The 22,434-nt window shown below is 49.7% G+C and overlaps 1 long non-coding RNA gene across 3 annotated transcripts; it reads right to left on the bottom strand.

Annotated features, from left to right (window-relative positions):
* Window positions 1–1,451: 1,451 nt before the first annotated feature.
* LOC111257887 lies at window positions 1,452–5,992 on the bottom strand. Of its 3 annotated transcripts, none has more exons than XR_002678488.1 (3): window positions 2,505–5,992; window positions 2,100–2,247; window positions 1,452–1,992 (listed from the first exon to the last, which is right to left on the bottom strand). It is a non-coding gene; the product is annotated as an uncharacterized LOC111257887 (long non-coding RNA). The 3 variants fall into 3 exon arrangements; XR_002678489.1 differs by having other exon boundaries at window positions 2,100–2,624; window positions 2,780–5,992; XR_002678487.1 differs by having other exon boundaries at window positions 2,100–5,992.
* Between the last annotated feature and the right edge of the window lie 16,442 nt (window positions 5,993–22,434).

Genomic DNA, 22,434 nt, shown 5'->3' with positions numbered 1-22,434 from the left:
CGTTGCCTAAAAAACAGTGGGTAATTTCAACTTAATTAGGATAGGGTGATTAACCCGAAGTTATTAGGGCCTAACCTAGATTATTCTTGATTAATTAACATAACATATGCCATATCCGAGAACCTTCTTGGGTATAATCATGTCTGATTAGGCCTAATTATGATCTAATCATAACGAACATGATTAACAGATTAATTAACATAACACATGCCATATCCGACAACCTCTTGGTATAATCATGTCTAATTAGGTCTAATCATGATCTAATCTACGTGAACATGATTAACAGAGGTTAACAAGAACTCACACTTGAGCTGCAACGCTGCCGCTCGCACGACACCCTCCAACCTTCTGGTGCAGTTCGCGACCGAACGTTCAGCTTCACAACAGATCAGTGTTGGTGTAGTAATGAGGTCAGGGAGTAGGCGATGAGAAAGCTTCAGGAGAATTGCATGCGTCCGTACTGATGGTCAACAATTACCCAGCGAGGAGGTTAGCGAAGGCGCAGGGTGAGCAATGGCGGTGCGGGGCAAGCGACGGGTTTGTTTCGGGCGTGTGCGTGTGCGATGGCGGCAACGAGTTTGTTATGGCGGCTGATAGAAAAAGGAAGGGAAGGAATCCACGATAGAGTACAATTCTTTTTCCAATTTCCTCCCCAGGCCTAGCAAATGGAGTGATTGCTCACGACCGCCCCTAAGTTATGGCCCAATCTGGCGCATGCATGCAAGGAGCTGATTTTTTAATCTTTCCTTTCTTTTAACATGCCCACAAAATCTCACGCATGCATGCAAGGAGTTGATTTTTTAATCTTTCCTTTCTTTTAACATGTCCACAAAATCTCGCGCATGTATGCAAGGAGTTGATTTTTTAGTCTTTCCTTCTTTTAACATGCCCACAAAATCTCAAGGTATTGCTTGCTTGCTTCTCTCTTGCTCTTCTTTTTCTTCACGCATAAACTCCAACCGCTATCTCTTTCCTTCTCAAGGTATTTCCTGTTGACTTTTCTCTTTCCTTCGTCAGGTTGTCCGACGGTCGCCGCTTCATCTTTTCAAAACAGTCTTGTTTTATTCCCTCAAGTAATCCTCCTTCCAATTATGATGCAACTTATCAAATTTTCTCCATGCACTTTCTTATATTATTTCTCCATGCACTTTCTTATATTACTGTTCCGTTGATCAGGATAGCGAGCACCCAATCATGGTGCGTTGTATAATCAAATCAAAATACATTTTCATTACCTATATTTCCATTACTCTCTTCTATTAATTTCTACCTTGACTCTAACGATGCACTGGCAGTTTCCTATGTCTCTGAACCTTCCTGCATGACTGCATTTTCACAGAAGATTTAACGTCTAATCCTCAAATCGTTTGCTGCTGACATTTTTCAATTTAGATTGCCAAATCACTACTCATTTATATTACATACAAATATACAAAGTGCAGAAGTAGCATCTGCTGCTGACATGAAGCTTTAGATTGCCAAAAGATCAACCATTTATCAGATAAAAATATGCAAAGGGCAAGAGGAGCCCTTTCCTCCATTTTCCATATACCTACTAAATACAGTTCCGCTACGGTCATTACAACATCCTATGATTCCTAATGAAGTTTGTTGTTATCAAAGAAAGCACCATGTCACACGCATAAGACACCGTGGCTAGCACGGCCGACGCCGCCAGCAAGATAGCCTTCGACTGCCTGGTCGCCGCCAGGATGGACGTGGCCACGACCGCCGTAGCGAGGATGGCAAAGGCGTTCTTGAGCGAGGTGTACTTCTTGACGCTGGCCCTGCACCCCTTGCAAGTGCACGACCTGGCGGAAGTATCCTAAATTAACAAGTTGATAGAAGATGGGTGTTTATAGCTCCACAGCTAATTAGCTTTCCATTCATATGCAACTTTGAAGGATTTATTTTCACCAATGCAGCAAGAGTTTCCAAAGCTGCTACAACTATCTCAGGGTCTGACGATGCTAGGAGAAGCTTAGAATGCTGAAAAAAAGTAACAAATTAACATGAGGCGACTAAAAAAACATGGGTGGTTATAATTAGCATCTTCTGAAGTCATGAGGAGGTAGTTGCACAAACTTTTAGCTCACCTCAAGACAAGCAAAAGAACCTTTATTCCGGCAATTCTCCAAAACAATCTGTATAACTCAATTTTTCAAGGCATCCTTGCATTGTAATAGGTCCTAAAACATGAGTGGCCTGCCAGGTGGGCATCCTTCATCCCTGATCTTGTTGCAGCTGCTAAGAGTAGTGAAACAATATGTGAAAATTGTTATATAGAATACTTGTATGACTACATGTTCTCCTGCTCACCCATCCCAGGACCAAAGTCTAAAGATGTATACGACCAATCAGCATACGAGTCCGTTAGTTATACGATGGATTGTTGACATTGTGATTTCTTAGTTACATTTGTTAATAAATGTTTTCTATGTAATCTCTTTTTAATCACGTGCGTGTCGTACATTAGACTTTCATATGTCCTGATAACATACCTTTAAGCCGACTCGTATGCAAGTTGAGATACACCATTTTTTCTACTTGTCAGTGTTATGCAGGCTTGAAAAGTTCTTGGAAACAAGTGGAGGTGGCTCATCTTACTGGATTACTATTTTCTGCAAGGTAAAATAAGGGGTAAAAATGGAAATTGCAAGCTAAGATTATTGGCTTATGTATGTTTTTTTAGTTCCCTTGTAACAGAAGTGACAATGTTGTGAAGATTAGGTTTTCTACTCTAAGCAAAATGAAGGACAAGGAAGAGGAGCTATACCAAGAGAAACTGGTGCACCATGTTCCAACACAAATGCAGATAGGGATTCTAACGGAAGTAGGATGCCTGGTCCATAGCACCATCCAAGATGCAAGCATGCATGGATGGATGCTCCTTGATGTCTCCTGGTGATGGCGGACGCCCGATGAAGTTGGCTCATTTATGCTGTTAAGCAAATGAGGTATACAAAGTACAAGGTGGACTTGTTATATATTCTAAGTTAAGTATCAAGCATTCCAACTGGTCGCTAATCTAGTCTCAGGCGGCTTAGCATGAGCATGGACCCAGTAAGAGAAGGCTGCTTTTATATGTGGCGAATTTTAATCTGATCAGCTGTCCTGTTATTTGAAATAAGTTTTATATGTGAAAAATTGTATGGCTATATTAATAGTTTTATATGTGAAAATTGTATGGCTATATTAAAGGCAAGTCAAGATTCTCTACTTTTATCATTTTTCACATTTTCTCGAATGTAATCCAGTTTTTCAGTATAGGTGGAATTTCCCATGCAGTGACATCATGTGACAAAATTAAGCAATCACTTCAACCTAAACACTTGACTTGATAATTAGCAGCTCGTGTGGATGCAAATTATCCATGCAGGGTACGGCAAAGCATTTAAAAATACCTAGCAAGAGCAAGAAACATGGAATTGATGAGTTCAGTAATTTTTAAAAAATAAATGAAAAATGTAAGACACGCACGAATAACCATTATATTACCTCGCCAATGGTGTTAGAACCTCCTTGTATACAATATTCTTCGTAGACGTGCCATCTACAGTTGGTACCATTTTCTTCTTCACTGATGTACCTTTTTGTTCATTGTTATTTTGATTACCCTGGCCATTCACTTTCTTATAAGCTTTTTTCTTTTCCTTCTTTTTAGTTTGTTCCTCGTCTACCTCTGCGTTAGGCGGGAGGGCGAGGATCTTGATATTCATTCTGGCTGTGGCTCTAGACATAGCAACATACAACTAACCATGAGAGAACACAGGGGCAGGCAGGTACACACCCACATTTGGTATAGTTTGGCCCTGTGACTTGTTGACCGTCATGGCGAAACTGAGCCTAATAGGGAACTACTTCCTCTTAAATTGGAATGGGAACATCTCATCATCAGAGGGGCACAACGGTATTCGAGGAAGGAAAACCCTCTTTCCGGCATGCTGTCCCAGCACAATTTCAGCATCAATTGAATTTCTTTGGAAGCCTCGAACCACCAGCCTTGTACCATTGCACAGTCCATTCGCAGGGTCAATATTCCTAAGCAATATGACCGGGCAGCCGATCTTGAACTTTAGCAAATGTGGAGGAAGCCCGTTGGGAGTCAATGTGTTAAGGAACTCCGACGGATAGTAGTTATACGGATCATCAATCGCGGAGTCGAAACTATGGTACACCATCTCCCCACCCTGGAACATGTCGATCATCTTCATATTAATATTGTCCACCCAATCATTACGTGTGGATAGAATCACTCTGGAGGTGATGTAGTCCTTGTTTGTCATGTTTGCATTGAGGTTTGGAAAGATGCATTCAATCAACCTGTCAAGATCTTTCTCAGAATCCCCAGAGTACGGGACACATATACCGTCAGGAAGACATACATCACCATCTCCGTTAACCTCCTCCGTGTCACCACCAATGCGCAGTAGATATTCTACAAACCACGGGTCACTCTGCGCCCTCATGTTGCGCACGAGCTTAAGGTGGTGCATGGATTCCCAAAGATACGACCTCCGTAGAGAAGCATCGACTATCTGGGCCCTAGATCATTTCCGTACAACAGGGAGAACCTGTCTGAATTCCCCTCCTAAGACAGCAGTGTTCCCACCGAACAGCAGATCCTGTCGGCCCATTATATCACGTAGGCTGTTGTCTAGGGCTTCTATAGCTTGCCTCTTTGCCATAGACGCCTCATCCCAAATGATGAGAGATGCTTGCTGCAATAGCTTTTTAGTACCACTCTATTTGGTAAAACTACAACAACCACCATCCTCAAGAGTAAGGTGTATCTTGAAACGTGAGTGGGCCGTCCTCCCACCAGGCATTATAGACGCTGCGGCACTAGATGGAGCTGTAGCAATGGCAAACTTGTTCTGATTGCGAAGGGTTCCGAGAAGTGCCTTGTACAAAAATGTCTTTCCTGTGCCGCCAGGTCCATCTACAAAGAACAAACCGCCTTGTTTGGTGTCCACTTTGGACATTATCTCTTCATAGGCAGCCCTCCGCTCCTCGTTTAGGGAATCAGATAGTCCCACATCTTCCGAATTCTGATCAATGCTTGCCTCCTCAAATATCTCACGAGGGATACCGCTAGCATCGTCATATGCGTCGTCAATTCCTGGAAGAGGGAATGATCTTATGTCCTTCCCCATAGATTGCAACATATTCCTAATGTCAATCAAAACCATCTGTTCCACCAGACTCGGGTTTGGATTGTTGCGCCTGTTAGTCTTCTGACATTGCGTCAAGGTGTTTTGTCCACAACCCAAACACATCATTTGGCTCGCAGAATACCAATATTGTCGCGAATAACCTACGCAATGAGGATGGCATATAGAACAAACTGTTTTCAGTAAGACACTCATCAAGTATATTATCTTCTTCGATTAGGCCTCGCCTCTCCGCAGCTTCACAGAATGAGGGCAGGAGCACACCGTCAACAGTCCTTAGGTCCCTGTATGAAGTAGCCCCAGCAACATGGTTTAGGAGAACCCAAAGAAAGTAGCGTTCCCCCTCAGCCGGATGAGCCAATACGAGTATCCCAACTTGGTATACGACATTTTTCCTTGGTTTCCAAAATTTACCATTAGACTCCCAAGTATAATGCTCCGGAAAGTCATGGTACAAGATTCCTCGAGCTTCCTCATGAAGCTTGTTGTAGTCAAAGTACGCTGTTAGCATTGACTCGTCGGCACCTGGATGCTTGACAACCTGTTCGATCTTGTCCCGTTTATGATATGTAACCATATGCATGTCGGGAAGATGAAGCTGCAACTGCTGCACTGGTGGATGGTTCTTGCTCAAGTCCAAGCTATATATCCTCCACATCACTTCTGGAGGTGTCACCCACCGGGCCTCTCTGTACTGCGTGATCTCATCAACGTTCCCCTTGTCATCTTTTTTTCCAGCCTCCCTAACAGCCACAGACGCTCTGTCATGGCCCTTGTATATGTATTTGAATAGGTATTTCATGGATTTAATGCTACTACATGCCTCAACATTGATGTGGCAATTGAAAGTACACAGCAGACATGGGTTGTATGGGACGACCCACTGATTGTCCAGGATGTGACCTCTAATTATTTCCTTACAACCATCATCGCGTCGCCAATAGATGGGATACGAATCCTTACCTTGCGACGTTGTTGGGGGGAAATATTAATGACGTCCTTATGCCCCTTAAAACAGCAATCATAAAGGCCCGGGCCCACCTACGATAATAGCGATCTCCGCCGACCCGGCACGGGCAAGGAGCAACCCTCTCCGCCTCGCCCGACCCAAGGCCCAGGGTCGGACACGCCCGACCCCTCGCTGGCGAAACTCTGCCTCGCCCGACCCACGGTCCCAGGGTCGGATGCACCCGACCCCTCGCCGCACGGCTCCACCTCGTCCGACCCCAGGCGTAGGGGGTCGGACTCATCCGGGCCCACAAGACAAGGGTCCGCCTCGGGCGCAGGCCGGCAGACGAGGGGGCGGATCGCGTGGGCCCCCACCGATCTCGCCATAAATGCGCCGCGGCCTTGGCGCGCAGAAAGGCACCAGCGCTACTCGACGTGACCTGCCACAAGTACCCGGGCGGTACACTGTAGGCACGACCGCACAGTCTACAGCGGCACCGCCCAGTTCACCGTCTCTCCTGTCCGTCATAGGTCACTCATTCCCCGCGCCCCCAGCACAGGAGGGAGCGCCGCCCGGTTTCACGGACGGTCCGTCGACAGGGACGTATTGGCCGCGCCTCCCAGTCAACATGCAGGGCTATAGAAGACGGCCATCCCCACGACAAGCACAGTTGCCATGGCCGAACACCATCATCATGCCTGGCCATGATGGTCGCCCGGAGGATCTTCGACAAGATCCGATGACAGCCGTCCTCCTCCGGCGGCCACGCCGACGGGAGACAAAGGCCGGGCGGAAGGTGGCGGCACGGGGACTCGGTCCTTTTCCCTGTATTTTACTTTACTTAGTTTATCTCTTTTACTTCTCCACACACCCGGCTCACCTGTAACCTCGGTACCCTCCTTGCGCTACGAAAGGAGAACCAGGGGTCCTGAGACAAAGGGACTCTCAAGCCAACAGAACCCACACACTCTTCTAACGAGCATCTGTGCACACCCAAGAGACTTGGGACCAGCTCCCTCTCTCACCCGTTTGTACCCCCTACTACAGACCTTCCATGAGTAACACGAGCAGCTCCTCATACTGGACGTAGGGCTATTCCTTGCCCGAACCAGTCTAACCCCGTGTCCTCTCACGCCACCATCCGAAGCCTTACGCGCATAAAAGAAATTCACTAGCCGTAGTCTTGATCCGCTAATCTCGACAACGACAGTTGGCGCGCCAGGTAGGGGACCTTTGCGCGTACATCACCGGCTTCAGATGGCCAGCCGCGATGCCAGCTTTGCTCCCGGCTTCCTCGTCCGCTTCGGTAGCTTGGATTTCCTCGCCACGGGGGACGGAATCGAGCTGATCCCTCTCCTTGTCCTGCCCGCTTGCCCCAACATCCCCGGCTCCGCCGCCGGGATAGTGGTGAGCGGCCGGGTGCGTGCAACGGGGCCCCCTTCGGAGGAGTGGCCCTTCGGGCTGCGCAATGCCGTGGTGACCTGCAGTCGCCTCCTGACGCGGTCCATGACCGTGCCACCCATGAGCAACGAGCTCGTGGGCGTGGCGAGGACAGCCTCCGATGCTGGCTCCAACAACGGGAGCCACCACCCCTCGCGCGAGTGCTTCATGGCCGATAGCACTCTGAGGGGTCCAACGATGATGGCACCGCAGGGAGGCAGCGCACTCCCCCACCACGCGCCGCAGCTACGACTGGGGGCCTTGCCAGGGTCCCGGCGCAGCCACGACTGCCGGAGGCGCGCGCGGCGCCCCACCAGGAAGTCGAGCGCCCCTGCAACAAAGGTGGGGCACGACAACGGGCGCGCAATGTCCAGCAACGCATTTGCGCAGATGAAGATCGCCCTCAGCTATTTGTCCGCGCCAGCCAGAACATCACCGTAGCGGCGGCCCTGCTTCGATGACTCCCCGAGCCGGCGATGCCCGAGGAGCGTCAGGCACACCAAGAGGTGCGCAACCTGCTCGAGTGCGCCGACGTCCAGCAGTCGGAGAGCTCCGCGTCCCGGCGACGCGGGCACAGCGCCAGCAGGGTAGCACCCACTACGCCTCCCGAGAGGCGTGAGGAGTCTGTCCATCAACCCACCCCTGGGGTGAACTGGGCCGCGCCCGCTTGACGGACACCGCCGCCCGCAGGAGGCGGAGCTCAGTCCGTCCACCGGCGCGTCGGTCCCATTCGCGACGCCCGCGACACTTTAGACGCGCAGAGGCGCTCCCGCGCGGACAGAGAGGATGGGGTGGACCGCGGCTATCACGTCCACCGCAATGGCCGCTACGACAGTGAAGAAGATCGCAGACCGAGCTCTGACCCAGCAGGGCCCAGGGCCTTCTCCACACACATCCTGAACGTGCCATTCCCGGCACGCTTCAGGCAGCCCACGAATGTGGCCAAGTACTCCAAAGAGACGAACCTCGGACTTTGGCTTAGCGACTACCAACTTGCATGTCAGGCCGGTGGAGCGGATGATGACCTGTTCATCATACGTAATCTCCCTCTGTTTCTAGCCGACTCGGCATGAGCCTGACTGGAACACATCCCCAAGTCGGATCTGTAACTGGAACGACCTGAAGGAGATCTTCATGGGGAACTTCCAGGGCACGTACATGCGGCCTTGTAATTCCTGGGACCTCCGGAGCTGCAGCCAGGGGTCGGACGAGTCCCTCCGAGATTACATCCGGCGTTTCTCCAGGAAGCGCACCGAGCTTTCCAACGTCACGGATGCCGACGTCATCGGAGCTTTCTTGGCAGGAACTTCCTGCTGGCCCCTGGTCCACGAGCTGGGACGCAGGGGCCCGCGGACTACGGAGGAGCTCCTCAACATCGCCACCAGCTTCGCCTCGGGCGAAGAGGCCATCAGGGCGATCTTTGATCGTTCCAAAGGCAAGGCGAAGCGGGAGGAGGACGCCGATGAAGGCACCTCCAACCGCTAGCAAAAGAAGAAGAACAAGCAGCGGCGTGAGGCTCCCCTCGTGGCCATTGCTGAGCGCAAGCGGGGACAGCCACCCCTTGAGGGAACCCCCGGCTTCTTCGACAAGCTGCTCGAGGGACTGTGCTCGAACCACGAGTTCCTCACTAAACACGCCTACAAGGACTGCAACCTCATGAAGAGGTATTTTGTAGGCAACCCAGTGAAAGGTGACCGGAGGTGGAAGCTCGAGGAGGAGAAGAAGGATGGCGAGGAGAAGGAAGATGGCTTCCCCAACGTGGACGGCTGCTTCATGATCTTCGGCGGACCAGCGGCTTACGACTCCAGGCGTCGCCGGAAGCTGGAATGCCGCGAGGTCTACGCGGCCGAACCCGCTACACCGACTTTCCTCGACTGGTCGGGATCCGCCATCACCTTTGACCGGTCTGACCACCCGGGGCGTGTCCTGCAGCTAGGACACTACCCGCTCGTCATCGACCCCATCGTCGGCACAACACGCCTCACCAAGGTGCTCATGGACGGAGGCAACAGCCTCAACATCCTCTATGCCGAGACTCTCGACGCCATGGGAATCGACCGCTCCCGCCTCCGCCCTAGCGAGGCGCCGTTCCACGGCATCGTGTCGGGGAAACGGGCGATGCCTCTCGGGCAAATCGACCTGCCCATCACTTTTGGGACTCCTTCCAACTACAGGAAGGAGATCCTCACCTTCGAAGTGGTGGGCTTCCGTGGGACCTACCATGCCATCTTGGGGCGGCCATGTTACGCCAAGTTCATGGCCATCCCCAACTACACCTACCTCAAGCTCAAGCTGCTGGGGCCCAACGGGGTCATCACCGTCGGCACGTCTTTTCAGAAGGCATATGAGTGCGACGTAGAGTGCTACGAGTACGCTGAAGGCATCACCTGCACGGAGGACCCAGCGGTCCGGCTCGCGGAGAGCGTCGAGGACCCGCCCAACTCCAAGCAGTCCGCCACCTCCTTCGAGGCCACCGAAGGCATCAAGGAGGTCCCCCTCGACCCCAGCAGTTCCGACAGCAGGACCGTGCAGATAGGCGCTACCCTATCTCCCAAATAGGAAAGCGCGCTCGTCGACTTCCTCCGTGCGAACAGCGACGTCTTCACATGGAAACCCTCGGACATGCCAGGCATCCCGAGGGAAGTCGCTGAACACTCCTTGAACATTAAGGCCGGCTCCAAACCGGTGAAACAAGGCTTGTACCGCTTCGATGAGGAGAGACGCAAGGCCATCGGCGAGGAGCTCCAGAAGCTTTTGGCGACCAGATTCATCAAGGAAGTGTACCACCCCGAGTGGTTAGCTAATCCTGTTCTTGTACGAAAGAAGAATGGGAAATGGAGGATGTGTGTTGATTATACAGGTCTCAACAAGGCGTGTCCAAAGGATCCGTTTCCTTTGCCACGCATAGATCAGATAGTCGACTCAAGCGTAGGGTGCGAAACCCTTAGCTTCCTTGACGCGTATTCCGGCTACCATCAAATCGTGATGAAAGAGTCCGACCAGCTCGCGACCTCTTTCATCACCCCTTTCGGCCCCTATTGCTACATTAAGATGCCGTTCGGCCTCAAAAACGCGAGGGCTACATTCCAGCGATGCATGCTTAAGTGTTTCAGGGACCTCATCGGTCGAACCGTTGAGGCTTACGTAGATGACATCGTAGTCAAGTCCAAGAAAGACGACCAACTCATCCCCGACCTCGAACTAGCCTTCGAAAGGCTGAGAGACAAGCGCATCAAACTCAACCCTTAGTCAAGTCCAAGAAAGGTGACCAACTCATCCCCGACCTCGAACTAGCCTTTGAAAGGCTGAGAGACAAGCTCAACCCTAAAAAATGCGTTTTTGGGGTCCCAAGGGGTATGCTGCTGGGTTTCATCGTCTCCGTGCGCAGCATCGAAGCCAATCTGGAGAAAATAGCGGCCATCAGCGACATGGGGCCGATCCAAAACATAAAGGGAGTTCAGCGCGTCACGGGATGTCTAGCAGCCCTGAGCCGCTTCATCTCGCGCCTCGGCGAATGGGGGCTCCCCCTCTATCGACTCTTGAAGAAGACTGACCGCTTTGTGTGGACCACCGAGGCCCAAGAGGCGCTTGACCGGCTCAAGAACCTCCTGACGAAGGCCCCGATCCTGGTCCCGCCAACTGACGGGGAGCTGCTCCTACTCTACATCGCAGCGACCACCTAGGTGGTTAGCGCGGCTCTGGTGGTGGAGCGAGTAGAGGAGGGACACGCCCTCAAGGTGCAGTGCCCGGTGTACTTCGTCAACGAGGTCTTGTCCGAGTCCAAGGCCTGCTACCCGCAGATCCATAAGCTCATCTACGTTGTCCTTATCACGAAGAGGAAGTTGCGCCACTACTTCACCTCCCACCTAGTGACAGTCATCTTGTCGTTCCCTCTCGGAGAGGTGATCCGGAATCAGGACGTCACAGGGCGGATCGCGAAGTGGGCACTCAAGCTCATGGACCAAGGCATCACCTATGCCCCCCGTACAGCCATCAAGTCCTAGGTACTTGCCGACTTTGTCGCAGAGTGGACGGAGATCCAGACGCCATCAGCACCGGAGAAGCAGGAGTACTGGACGATGTACCTCGACGGGTCGCTGATGAAGGCTCGCGCCGGAGCAGGTCTGGTCTTCGTCTCTCCCCTCAACGTGCACATGAGGTACATGATCCGCCTCCACTTTCCCGCGTCTAACAATGTCGCAGAGTACGAGGCCCTCCTCAATGAGCTTCGCATCGCCATCGAACTGGGCATCCGGCGACTCAGCATCCGCGGTGACTCCCAGTTAGTCGTCAAAAAAGTCATGAAGGAGTGGAGCTGCCACGACCCCAAGATGGCGGCGTACTACAACGAGGTCCGCAACCTTGAAGACGAGTTTGACGGACTGGAACTCAACCACATCGTAAGACGTTTCAACGAGGCAGCTGACGAGCTGGCGAAGGTGGCGTCCGGCTGAAAGGTCGTCCCCGATGGCGTCTTCGTAAGTGACCAATACAAGCCCTCGATCTGGTACAAAGAGCCGGGAGGGGTCGGCGACGCGCCACCTGTCCCGGACTCGGGCACCGACCTGGGAGAGGTCGGCAACGCGCCACCTATCCAAGACTCTATCGCCGACCTCAGAAGGGTCGGCAACTCGCCACCCGTCCTGGACCCAGAGGCAGATCCCCCTGACCCCGAGGTCATGAAAATCGACACAAACCCAGCAGAGGGGCCCGACCCCCCGCCCGACCCAGCATTCTTCAAGCCAAATGTCATAACAACCCATTCAAACAAACCGACAAAACCTGGACACACAAAGACCGTTTTGGATATATCCTCTTCGGCCACAAAGATTTGATTGTATCCAGCATTGCCATCAAGAAAGCTAATCATTCTATAACCAGATGTAGCATTAATGAGTACATCGGCCATAGGCATAGGATATTCATCTTTAGACGAAGCTCTATTAAGATCTCTAAAATCAATGCATACTCGAAGCTTGCCTGTACCTTTCTTCTCAATAGGTACAATATTAGAAACCCAATCAGCATCAAGCAACCGATTGATTTCTTCTTTCACTCGGTCATAAATAATAGGATTAAAATGCCTGGCAGGTTATTTATGAGGCCTGAAACTAGGTTTGATAGGTACGTGATGCTCAACTAGCTTGCGGCTTAAACCAGACATTTCAGTATAATTCCATGCAAAATAATCAACATACTCTTTTAATAATTTTATTAAATCAGCCTAAAAAGTAGGCTCAAGATTTTTGTTTACAAACGTCGGCCTTGGTACAGTACCATCACCAATATCCACTTCCTCTAAAGGATCGGCCAACACAAAACCCTGTCCTAACTTACTTACATCATCAAGGTCCTCAATGGCTTCACACACATCATTCTTCTGCACCTGATAGTGTTTAAGAATTCTAGCCTCTGCTGCAACCATTCTAGATTTACATCCATTACATTATATGCGATAGGCTAGCCGATCATCAATCAGTTTTAATACAGCAGCAACAAAGCCATCCTTTGTGCAACTAATGTACTCACAATCAAAAAGATCTATGTCAGATAACCACTTAACATTGTCGTGAGCACTCATGGTAGAACTATCGGCTACAGCAATACAAGCCGACGTATCACCTTGCACAATCTCTACTTCATCACTAATCCACTGAATCAAGTATTGATGCAACGTAGAAGGAATACACTGATTCGCATGAATCCAATCATGACCCAAAATTAAGCTTTACATTGGGTCTCGGCGACAAAGAAAGCGGTAGCCAATGTCTTGCTCCCAATGGTGAGCTCCATAGAGACTACGCCTTTAGCTCCCATAGGCTCTCCTCCTCCCATACCGCTGACGGTCATATTGGTGTTAATCAGCTCCTCATCTGAACCTCCCAATTTCTTGAACAAAGAATTGGGTATCAAGTTGACAATTGCCCCTCCATCAACCAACATTCGAGAAATTGGCTTCCCATTGATATGACCTCGCACGTATAGCGCCTTTAGATGATTTTTAGTGGCTTTAGACTTCTGGAACACCGCTGCCTTAGGCCCAAAGTCAAGGTGAGCCAAATCTTTCTCTAAGAGTGCATAACCATCCATCGACATATGAACCACATTTATATCCAATGTCATGCTCTCAGACGAAGCACTGTAATCGACAAGTTGTTCATCGTCCTTTGTCTCACGGACTGATGTCAACTCGTTGTCACAAGCCATAAGATCAGAAAGAGTGAACTCAGGTGAAGTCTCTGACAGGGCCAGTTTGACCGGTGCCTGGACCGGTCTGACCGGTTCAGGCACTGATCCAGACGCCTCAACCAGTCTAACCGGTTCCTCTACCGGTCTGACCGGTGGAGCCAGGGCATCGGCCTTTGCTGTCCACTCCTTCTTCTGAGGCGCTATGGGCCTATATGTTTTGAACGCCTCATCCCTCTGTCTCTCTAGCTCCTGTTCCCTTTTCTCTTGCAACCTTAGCCTCTGCAATTTCCTACTTTGTGTGCGAGTCAACCCGAGAGGGCACCACCTTGGTAGGAAATATTTAGAACTCGACCCACTGCTGCTAGCTTCATGATCATTGGCAGAGGGTACTTTATGAACAGGAGACGTGACCAGATCGCTTGCACCAACCGGTCTTTCCTTATTAACTTCGACGGGAATTTTCATAGACCCAATCTGGATAGTAGCTTCCTCTCTGTTTTTCTCTAGGTCTACTTCTATCTTCTGGATTTCCTCCTCCTTTCGTTTAGGATGATACACCTGCCTTGGAGGGGAAACGCGAGGTGCCTGAACAGACCGGTCTAACCAGTCAGGGTAGACCGGTCTGACCGGTCAGGGTAGGCCAGTCTAACAGGTTGGGTCTGCTGATCCTGACTAGATGAGTGAGGTGTCCATCAGCCATGCATGGGGTGCGAGATCCTGTCAAAAACCAACTTTCTGGAGCCTCCCCATCCAGGATGGAAAGATGGCTGCTGCACGGATTGATAGGGCACCCACATTACCCCATTATCATCCCACACCGGACATGGAGGATTCAACGTCCGAGGAGCCCAAGATGTGGAGGGGTACCGCCTTGGTTGAACTTGATCACCTCTCGGCCTAACAGCCGCTCTCGGTGGCGAGCCTTGTTCTCCTTGATGAGTAGGTGACCTCACTCTATTTTTTACCGGCCGATCACTTGTAACGGCCTTTTCTTTGGTATACTTGTTCAAAAGCATATCAAAGGTAACTTTCTCCCTAGGGCTGCTCCCTTGATCTTTTGCCATGTTGAGCTTCCAAGTCCCGATCTCCGGACGCTTGGGTTTCAACATTCGGGGGCGGCCCTGGGTCAAACCGGTTTGACCGGTCTCCTGCACCAGTCTGACCGGTCTAGCCTGATCAGCAGGCTCGAGCGGCTTTTGACCAGATGTTGCGTGCGCTGCTTGCCCCCATGTCTAGAGGCTTTTACAATGATTTTGAATGACTCTTTGCCATTTGGAGTTCTCTCGTACACAACTTTCCTTGTCAACTCCTTGCCTCTCAAATCGGACTTCTCTTCCCCGATTACCATATTTTTGCCCTTAGTTGCTTCGACTTGATGTGGCCGAACCAACACCTTGGGCTGCTGAATGTCCATGGTGTTGGCAGGAATGGATTTTTGTCCACTTGCATTTCATGGAACGTCAATCGGCCTTCATTTATAGCCGACTGAACCTATCGACGGAACACATTGCAATCGTTAGTAGCATGAGAAAAAGAATTATGAAACTTGCAATATGCTTTCCTTTTCAATTCTTCAAGTGGAGGCATGGTGTGAGATATTTTCAGATGTCCCAGTTTAAGCAACTCATCAAAAATACGATCGCACTTAGAAACATCGAAAGTAAATTTTACCTCTTCTTGCCAACTCTTTTGGCCGGCTTAAGAGATGCGCAAGAGTAAGATTTAGCTTTGGAAGGCCACACAAATTCAGTAATATAAACTTCATTGTCATCGTTGTTCGAATTATTAGAGTCATATTCAATGGCATGCATATTAGACCAACGAGACTTGAAGCTATCCTTTTCCTTGGCAATTCTAAGTTCCATTATCGAAGCCTTCATAAGGACTTGTGCAATGGTGTGAAGTTCAAAACCTTCTAACCGATCCTTAATAGAGGATTTTTAGTTTCTTTGAACTGTCTTATATAATCAAAGACAGATTCTTCCTTGCTTTGCCTAACCGATGTTAAATCTGCCAGTTTTAATTAGAAGTTCCCAGTATAAAAATGATCATGAAATTTCTACTCTAATTGTTCCACAAATCAATAGAGCCGGGAGCTAAGGATGAATACCAAGCGAAAATGGTTCCAGTTAATGACAAAGAGAATAAGCAAACATGCAAAGCATTATAATAACCTGCTTCGCCTAGTTGAGCCAAATATTGACTAATATGTTCCCAAGTGGTCTGGTTATCTTCACCACTGAATTTAACAAAATCAGGCATGCGCCAACCGATAGGGTAGGGAACATAGTCAAAATCAGCTTGGTACAACTTTTGATATAATTTCGACCTTCCAGTATCTATGTCGTATTCACTCTGCATCAAAGCCAACACCTCCTCTCTGAATTTTCTAATTTCATGAAGGGAGGGCAACTCTGAGTGTTCTTGGGCCAATGGGTTCACGGTACTTGCATGGGGTGGGTTGCCATTCTAAATGCGGTGTAAATCAGAAAACACATCATTTGAAACCCCTCTAGATGCAACAACGTTGTTGGGTATTGGAGGCGACATGTATGCTATCATGCTAAACGAGGATGGGTTAACCCCAAGCTCACCAACACGGTCAGAAGCGATCGAGCTGGGCACAACAGCGATCGGCACTAGCGTTTTGGGGGACGACGGTTAGCTCAACCTGAAAAGCCTGACCGGTCGCCTGGACCAGTCTGACTGCTCCGGCCGTGCTCAGCTGTTGCGGCTGGGTCCGAGGCGGCATTTGCCCTGAATAGAAGCTCAACGGCATGCCGTATGCAGGGTTTTCAGGGATGGCTCCCATATTTGCCGATGAACTAGTTTGTGCAGCCCCACGCGAGTCAACTTGTGAAAAATCATTTTTATTATAAGAAACGGATTTATTTCCTACAAGTTGATCTATCCAAGCTATTAATGTATTAGTGATCCTATTTTGATCAGCAGAACTTTTACGGAGCTCATCATTAATGGTGGCTTGGTCGGATGGGAGATTACTTACATTGTGTACTTCTTCGACCATGCTGTCTTTCATCTTGATCGCGGGCAACTTGAACTCTTGCACCCTCGTTGTCTTGCCCTTGCGATCTTTCTTAATGCCCACGAGATATTGCATCTTGATGTATTCCTGGAGCGCCGCAAGATTTCGTTCCTCCTTCTCACTGAGATCTTCCACGGAAGCCATGATGATGTTGTCTTTGTCGATGTCCATAGTAGATCCTATCTTGCTAGGGTTTTCCGAAATGGTTATAGAACCAGATCTTTCTTGTCCCCAGCAGAGTCACCAAAATGTGTTGACGCCTTTTCAAGTCAATACACGAATGCGCTAGTTCGCGCGTGCACCAAAGATCACCTCGTCGGAGCCTTTGCCCCTGGCCGGTCAGGCAGGCCGATCAGATCGGTCTATCGTAGGGACGCCGCGAAAGCCTAGAATCACCACCTCGGGAGGGATCCCATTGGAGATGGCGCGCCTAGGATTGCTCTGAGATCAATCAGGCCACTCAGAGCTTCCTTAACCGCCATCGAGACGAAGGAGGAAAGCAAGGGGGTTGGAAAAGCTAGGGTTTGGAGATAAAAGGTAAAAAGATTTGTTTGACGATTGGGTGTTAGCCCTCAATCGGTCAGGGCCCTCTATATTTATAGGGTGGGAGGTCTTTTCCCACAAGGAAATCCCATTTCGACTCTGATTCGAGTAGGACTCCTAATTTTTCCTCGGACTCAGGCTGACCGGTCTGACCGGTCGGGGCAACCGGTCGGACCGACTGGCTCGTGCTAGACCGGCTACAGCGGCCAGACCGCTCAGAGAAATCGGTCTGACCGGCGGATTCAGCCTGGTCGGCATTGCTACCACTTTTGGGCTCCAACAACTGGCAATGTCTTTGGTGGTGAATCCAGAGTTGTCGCTGGTGGCGGTACAATGGGAGAACTTGGAGATTTAGAAACCTGGAGTGTGAAGGTGAAACCGTTTGTATTCTTATCCAAGACCTCATCAGCTTAGGCAGAAGTTGAGTCCAGATTCAGAGGTTGCTGGTATGCTTGCGTGCGGACTTATTTGTTTACTCCAAACTAAAATTGACCTAAGGCTTTTAATTTGTATTTTCTCGTTCACCTAGAAGAATATAGATTAACCCTAGGATATTTTTTCTTTTTGTTATTTCCTCAAATTTACGTACTGCAGTAATTTGCTATAGAGAATTTCTATTAATGGCCTGTTTGGTAGAGCTCCACGCAGCTCCAGATCCTCAAAAATAGTTCTGCTCTAGATTTTTTCAGCCAAACGGTTTTAGATCCAGCAACTCCACCACAGATCTGCAACACGAAAATGGTAGATCTACCTCCAGATCCATGGATTTGGTGGAGCACCTCAGGGGGTGCTCCACGAAATCAAATTTAGTGGAGTTGGAGGAAATTACCCACCACTGCCACTCATTAGTGGAAAATGACCGGTTCGTTCTATTTCTTCATAACTTCCTTCTCTGCTCGCGCCGCCATGGCCGCGCCCCGCTCGCCGGATGGCCGCACCCCGCCCGCCGGAGCATCGTCTCGCTCTGCCAGCAGCCAGCGCGCCCCGCCCGCTCAAGCGCCGTCCCGCCCGCCGGAGCCCCATCCCGCACCCGCCCGCCTGGCCGCCAGCGGGGCCGCGCCTGCCAGCACGCCCTGCCCTGCCTGCCAGAGCGCCGTCCTGCCCGCCGAAGCCCTACCCCGCACCCGGCCGCCGGTGCAGCCGCGCCCACCAGCCGCCTGTCGGAGCACCGCTGTAGCGGAACCGCCCAACTTAAGCTGGTTTAAGTGCGCCTAATTGCTGTCGGAACAGCAATTATCCAAAACGCACCTAAAACAGCATAAGTCCGGTAGTCCGTCGAGTGTCCCTAGGACTCCTCGAAGGATCCACGATGTGTCTCATAGCCATACCTCAGGATAATATCCGCGATGGGATAATACCAACAAATATTACATTTTTAAAGAAATAACAAAGGTACGATATATTACAACCATAGTTTGAAACAAACTTAATAATGCAGGTTAGCGTGGTTTCAAGAATTTAAAACATAAACCGGTCCGGAAGAAAGATAAACATCTAAGTTTTATTCTAGGGTATCATGAGACTCATAAGATACCCTAGGTCTTCAGGGCTTCCTCTTCGGTGAGTCCCCGCTGGGCTTCTGAAAACAACAACAAGGGATCCCCTGAGTACGAAGTACTCAGCAAGTCTTACCCGACTAACCAATATAATAGTATTTCTTTGGAATGCAAGTCAGCCTTTGGGTGTGCTTGGTTGACACAATTTTTGCCGAAAAAGCTTACTACGAGTGAGGCCTTAGTTTTATCTTTTATTTTAGTTAAATCATTACCTAACCATTCTAGATGATAACAGAAGTAAAAGCAACCACAGCTGTTGAGTCATACATTACTTGACAACAGGAGATTTTATATCGCATGAGTTGATACTACGATGCTTAACAACGATCAAGTGCATTCATAACCGAGAATTGCGGCGATCCAGATCTAATTACATCCTGCAGGAGAGTACCCCGATCACCAGCATTATACGACTGTTCCGGTCGTATCTCACAACCTCTCGATTAGCAAAGTCAATGATTAGGAATACAACTACCCGGACCCAGGGATGCACCCCCACATGGGACCCCACGTCTGGCCTGATCTCCATGTGAGTTTCAGGCTACACCCCTGCCAATCTCCAGCACGTCAAATGCGGGTACGAAGTATTCCTGATCATAGAATTTACTAATCTACTGGGCTTTACTGGTCCCATACCCAGTAAGTGATCAGAGGTTATCACTTGATCAATGGTTAAGACACGGATCGGTCCTTAACCAGATTAACCTAGTAGACAGAACTACATCTCTAGCTTCTGTCTGGTTCCATGTTCCAAACTATCTTTCATAAGCAACATGTATGACTTAAGTGTTTGCCTTAAGGTTGGTAAACCAAACATGTAAGCAAGTAAGCAATTCTAGACTTGGGTAGTTTCTAGGATTTGAACAAGTGGCAAAGATGTCCTTAATTCAAGGCATAGTCATACACAAGAATGGGTTTCATTCAACTCCTAGACTTAGTGCATACAATAAACCCATAACTTATAACTAGTCACATGAAATAATGATCTCAAAATAGATAGGTGTAAATGCACCGGGGCTTGCCTGGGATCAACAAGGTTAGTTCTTCGGAAAACTTGTTTGTTGAAAGAGGCACTGCGAAAGCTGTCCATCTCCGGCTGAATTCCATGAATTCCCACTTCAGGAGTTGTGATGTCTACGATGTAGTATGCAGGAGTTAAAGATGCAAAACTTTTTGAATACAAGACTATACAACTTTGCTTCATGATAAAGTTGCAAGCCAACAAAGACTATACAATTTATCATGATAAAGTTGCAAGCCAACACACAAAAACCCTAAAAAAAAATTAGCCCACCATTTTTATTTCCTTTACTAAACCTACCTTAGATCTCTCCTTTTATTTTTAAAAGTATTATAATAATTTTCTAATCTCAAAAACCTAATTCCTATGAATTAATAATAATTTGTGGATAATAAAGCATTACTCAAGTTTTATACATTTAATAAGGCTTAAGCATTTATTTAAATACCTTAAACAAAAAGGCATTAAATAAATACCTAAATTTTTATTATTTTTCCTAGGGTTTAAGAATTTTAATGCATAAAGAAAAATAAAAAAAAATCCCAATAAAATTGGTTTCACTAATTTTGGGTACTTCTAGAATTTCCTGTGAATTAAATGGTGAAAACAACATTTAATCTATTTATCTAATAAAAGAAAACCTAAGATTTAATAAAAAAAACCCCGGCCCAAACTTTTCTAACTTGCTTCTACCCACCATCACTTCCACCTAGGGCCCATCCGGTCCCCTATTCTTCTTTTTCTTTTCTTCATTGACAAGTGGGGCCCACAGCCGGCACCCTTCCTCGTGGTATCTCCTTTTTGGGCCGGCTTCCTCCTCTTCTCCTCTTTCTCAACTCCGGCCGGCCCACCTTCTTCCTCCTTTACTTCTATCTGGGCCGCACGGCCTATTTTCTTTTCAACCCGATCGTCAGCCCACCGGTCCTCCCTTTCTTCCTCAAAAGGTCATGGGCCCAACGAACGTCGACGCACTAATGGGCCTCCTCCACCGCAACTGGGCAACACGGCCCAAGCAACACTCTACTGGCCTGCTAAACCCCTCCTTTTTCTTTTATGCCGTGCGGGCCAGCTGGGCCAATTCTTTCCCTTGGCCCAAGACGGGTGACCGGCCTACTCCTTCTCTCCCGCTCCACCTGGGCCTCCCCCACCGAGACTTGGACTCCTGGCCCAAGTTCACCAACCGGCCTGCTTCCTCCTCCCCTTGGCCCACGACGGACGGCGGCCCCTCTTTTCTTTCTCCCTTTTCTTCTATGCCGCGCGGGCTTTAGCTGGGCCGGCGTCTCTCTCTCGGCCCAAAACGGCGGTTGGCCTTCCTTCCTCTCCTTCTTCTCCTCACAACCCCCTGACGCACAGCTTCTTCCTCCCGGCGCAAAAACAGGGGGCGCGCTGGCGTGAGGAAGACGGGGCAGCCCCGGCCAACGGCGGCTCGCCGGCGGCCGAGAGGGACGGGGTGGCGGCGCCCCAGACCAGGCGCACCCGCGCCCACTGCTAGCTCGCCGGGAGGTGGCCCGAGCCGGCCCCTCCACGGGCCGCCGCGGCTTGGTCAACCGCCGGTCATGGCGGCGCACGGAGGCGGCACGAGGACAACCGGCGGCGCACTCTACGGCATCCACATGACCCAAGCACTCTCTAAACTCGACCAAACGAGTGAAAGAAAGGGCGGCGCGGAGGGCTCACCGGTGGACAGTAGCAGCGGCGGTAAACAGGAGATGCGGCCGAAACTTGAGCTCGACGACGGGAAACTGAGCAACGGAGCGGCGTGGGGCGTTTAGGAGGAGCTTTCGGAACTTTGGGTGGATGGAATTGCAACGAGGGGCGGCGACGTGGGTGAATTTGGCCGGCGGCGGTACTGCATGACCGAGCTTTGCTTCTGTCGATATAACACGGCCGGTGAAAAGGATAAGCGCGGGAAAACAATGTCGTGGTCTTTCACCGTGCCACGTTCAGCTTGGCTCGTGGTGGCGACGTGGCGCAGCGGTGGCCGTCGCGCTGGCCGACATGCGCGAGAGCCGGCGGCGGCACGGCACTGCCGCGCTGCTCTGTTTCTGCTGCCTTCTCCTCTTTATCCCCTCCCAATTTACAGGTTCAAGCCTCAAAAATCGGCAGATCCGAATCCAATCTCTTGAACATCCCTTAAACAATCTTGTAGAGTAATCCGAGCACTACAATTGATAGATGGGCCTTTACCCGAGATGAGCATCCTAAGGTCGAGATTTCGGAGCTCCAAGTTTCTGTCAGCTTTACTGTTACTGAATTTTAGCGATTCAGTTCGACAGTCTTCAAATGTGGTCGTTTACCCTTCTTTAGCACCAATTTCAGTAGCCCAATTGTATTCCATATAGGCCAACCACTCCCTATTTGTGTTCTACAACTAATAAGGATTCCATTTTGCACCAGAAACCATATAGCCTTTGCACTGGATTTTCCTGCAAATTGCTCCAAACATTGCTAGTTAACACTGTTTCAGACTTAGAATTTACGCAGCTCGAGAGTTGGCCGAAATAGCTAAAGTG

Source organism: Setaria italica, chromosome VII, assembly GCF_000263155.2.
Source record: "Setaria italica strain Yugu1 chromosome VII, Setaria_italica_v2.0, whole genome shotgun sequence".
NCBI classification, from domain to species: domain Eukaryota; kingdom Viridiplantae; phylum Streptophyta; class Magnoliopsida; order Poales; family Poaceae; genus Setaria; species Setaria italica.
The sequence above is the reverse complement of the archived record's forward strand: the minus strand, read 5'-3'. Positions and strand labels throughout refer to the sequence as shown.